The following is a 3,581-nucleotide window of genomic DNA, read 5'->3' as shown; positions in this document are numbered from 1 at the left end:
ATAATTTCATTTTCTAGGATTTTGATAAATAAATCTATAGATAATTAGTAAAGATTTATTTGTGATAAGCATGACCAATTAATGAGAAAAGCAGGTTTCTCCTCGAGTCTATGAGCAGAAAAGCATCCAGGTTGGAGAAAGAACTGAAGTTAGGCCAGGCAATGTGAGCTTTGCATAAATGCAAAGAATTCTTGCATGAATTTATGCATGCAGTTTTTGCATTTAGAATTATATCTTGCCACATTACATCCTGTCATATTACATACATATTTCAGGGCACAAATCCTGCTCACTTGGAGGCATGGTGCAGAAAATCTGGAAAGCAGAAGCCATTAGCCTTATATACTTAGTCACATGGGCCATTAGCCCTGGAATATAACCTCATTCAGATGTAGAAGATGTAGCTCCACTGGTTTCCCTCATTTATCAATGCCAACACCTTAATTTATCACACTGGCTCAGTGTATTCTTGTGTTTTAAACATTTCTCTAATAGGTATTGGTAAATATCAATACCTAAAGTCCACAAAAAAGCACTGTGTGATCTTCAATTATTATAAGAGTATAAAGGGGTTCTGAGATCAAAACGTTTGGGAAATGTTGATCTAGAGCATAGGGAAGGTAAGATTTAGGCGGAATGTTACTGTGGTATCAGGAACTGAAATATTCATTCGAACATTTTAAAATGAGGAACGACCTTAAATGTTTTTAATTGGCCTTAACTTTAAGGAAACCCATTTTTTTTTTTTTTATATTCCTCCTTCTACGCCAATACCTTTCCTTCATCCTGGTCCTCATACTGCAGTGCCTCACTTGTCTTATTTTGCTTGATCTTGGGATGAGAGAACTCTAATATTTAGGTTCTTTCCTCCTTTAGCCACAACTAGATTGACCAGTCCTGTGTCCAGTTTCCCAGGGCCCTGGTGTTAGTGGAATATAAGGGTTAATGAGGTAGCTTTCCCAGGAAAGAAATCTGCACTTTTTAACAGATGACTTTGAAGACACAGTCACTACTCTCAACAAAGGTATTATTTTGGTCAGAGGAATGAGGAAGGTGTAGTAAGCAGAAATCCACTATGATTCATCAGAATTGTTACAGACTGGGCCATAGACTCCACGGGGTTAATAAATGAGGCTCCCTGGAAGGACAGCAGCCGAAGGCAATCTCCACTGCATTGACAGCACTCAGGGACGGTCCCACCCAGATGCCACTCAGCAACCTCCTGGGGGACTGATGAGCCCAACAGGTTTCCAGGGGCCAGTGGTGTGGCTGGGGACTGACCTGGGTGATAGCTGTATAGCTTCTGATAATTACCCACAAAGCCTCACAGGAAGGAGGTGGCCTTTAGAAAAACCGTGAGGCTTACAGACACAGATTTTAGTTCATATGCATTATCATGGAAGAGAGGGTCTTATTTCCTTTGCAATGGCTTATTTCCACTTCCATACGCTTCTCCTTTTCAAATTTAAATGGTAGTATCCTCTATCTTTTAAAAAAATACTTTATTTTTAGGAGCAGTTTTAGGTTCACAACAAAATTGAATGAAAAGTACAGAGAGTTCCCATATTCCTAGGAATACATACACAACTTCCTGCACTATCAACATCCATACCACAGTGGTACATTTAATTACCACCAATGAACTTTTACTGGCACACCGTAATCATCCAAAGTCCATAGTTTCTATGAGGGTTCTGTCTTGGTGCTGTTCATTTGACATGTGTCCACTTTTGTCGGATATAGGTTTCACTGTCCTAAAAGTCCTCTGTGCTCTGGCTCTTCACTCTTCGCTCCCCCTCTCCCCCAACCCCTGGAAACCAGATATTTTTTTATCATCTCCACTTTTTGCTTTGTCCAGAATGTCATATAGTTAGACTTGTACAGTATGTAGCCTTTTCAGAGTGGTATCCTTTTATGATTTATTTTCTGCCTTCTAGTCTGTTCATATTGGCCTCATTTTACTCATGCAGAAGCAGATGGTGGTTGATACATAAAATGAAAAAGCAAGCAACAAAGTATAGCCCGGGGAATTCTTGCATCAGCATCTCACAGGGTGATAAAGCTCTGAGGTAGGGAAGAAAAGAGGACCCCTGTAGTTAGAGAACTGTGTTTAGAGGGTGACATGAGAGCCACCTAAAGAGAAGGGGCCATGGTTTGGTAGGGCTTTGCAAGTCAAGGTAAAACATTGGGTTTTTTTTTTTCAAAGTGCTATAGGAAGCTATTGGAGGGTTTAAGCATTAAAAAATAACACCCAGGTGTGGCTCAATTGGTTGGGCATTATCCCTGTGTAGCCAAAGGTTGCTGGTTTGATTCCTGGTCAGGGCCCATGCTCGGGTTGTGGGCTCGGTCCTGGTGGGGGGCCTTGCAGGACACAGCCAGTCCATGTTCCTCTCTCACATGGATGTTTTTCTCTCTCTCCTCCTTCCTCTCTCTCTAAAAATAAATCAATAAAAAATCTCAAAAAATTCTTGGGGCACACCAGTTGAAAATCTTTGTTCAAGAGCAGTGGTCGGCAAACTCATTAGTCAACAGAGCCAAATATCAACAGTACAACGACTGAAATTTCTTTTGAGAGCCAGATTTTTAAAACTTAGACTATATAGGTAGATACATTGTTATTAACTTAATTAGGGTACTCCTAAGGTTTAGGAAGAGCCACCCTCAAGGGGCCAAAGAGCCGCAGCTTGCCGACCACTGTATCCTGAGTAATAGCAATGCAGAGGTAAGAAGCACAGACGCTAAAGACATGCTGTGAAGGTAGACTAGCTCAGATTTGTTAATGGATTGAACAGGGCATAAAAGTGGGGGGTAGGAGGACAGAGGAGTGTTGCATATGTGAAAATATCTTACATATCACATTTCCCTCAACATGTCATGCTGAACATTTAAAAAATATATTTTTATTGATTTCAGGGAGGAAGGGAGAGAGAGAAACATCAATGATGAGAGAGAATCACTGATTGGCTGCTTCCTGCACGCCCCCACTGGAGACTGAGCCTGCAACCCTGGCATGAGCCCTCGAGGAGAATCGAACCCGGGACCCTTTAGTCCGCAGGCCGAGGCTCTATCCACTGTGAGCCAAACCCGCTGGGACTATGCTGAACACTTTGAAAGAGCCATTTGGAAAGAGCTTTCCAGGGTTTACCCATATCCGCCATTTACAACCACGATCTGAGTGTATGCCTATCCACGTCCCCTCCCCTCCAGCCACCAGCCCACCTTCCGCTTGTGGTGCATTTACATGGCCTCGGCACACGCGTCAATTGGTTCGTTTTTTTCTTTTGATGTAACATGTACATTGCGGGTGAAATGCACAGATCTTAAGTATGCATTCACCGCGTGCCGACATACGAATCTGTCCACGTCTTACACTTGAGGTGCCTAAGGGACCCCGGCCGGGCCTAGCCCTAGCCAGACGGGCTGCGGGATGCAGACACGTGGAGCTCCGAGGCCACACTGGCGCACACAGGTCTGAGCTCCGGGCTGGATGCCAGCACCCAGGCCGTGTCCTCCCGGAGCCCAGGCTTAGGGTCTGCCCGGCGGGAGTAGGGGGCCTGCGGGGAGGTCAGGGGTCGGGCGGG

General features: G+C 44.0%; 1 long non-coding RNA gene across 1 annotated transcript in view; it reads right to left on the bottom strand.

Moving 5' to 3' along the window:
- Window positions 1-1,060: 1,060 nt before the first annotated feature.
- LOC107184768 overlaps window positions 1,061-3,581 on the bottom strand; it is a 16,309-nt gene continuing 13,788 nt past the window's right edge. The window contains exon 3 of the long non-coding RNA XR_001515678.1: window positions 1,061-1,073. This is a non-coding gene — a long non-coding RNA (uncharacterized LOC107184768). The remainder of the gene's footprint in view (window positions 1,074-3,581) is intronic.

Source organism: Myotis davidii, unplaced genomic scaffold, assembly GCF_000327345.1.
Source record: "Myotis davidii unplaced genomic scaffold, ASM32734v1 scaffold192, whole genome shotgun sequence".
Lineage (NCBI taxonomy): Eukaryota > Metazoa > Chordata > Mammalia > Chiroptera > Vespertilionidae > Myotis > Myotis davidii.
The sequence above is the reverse complement of the archived record's forward strand: the minus strand, read 5'-3'. Positions and strand labels throughout refer to the sequence as shown.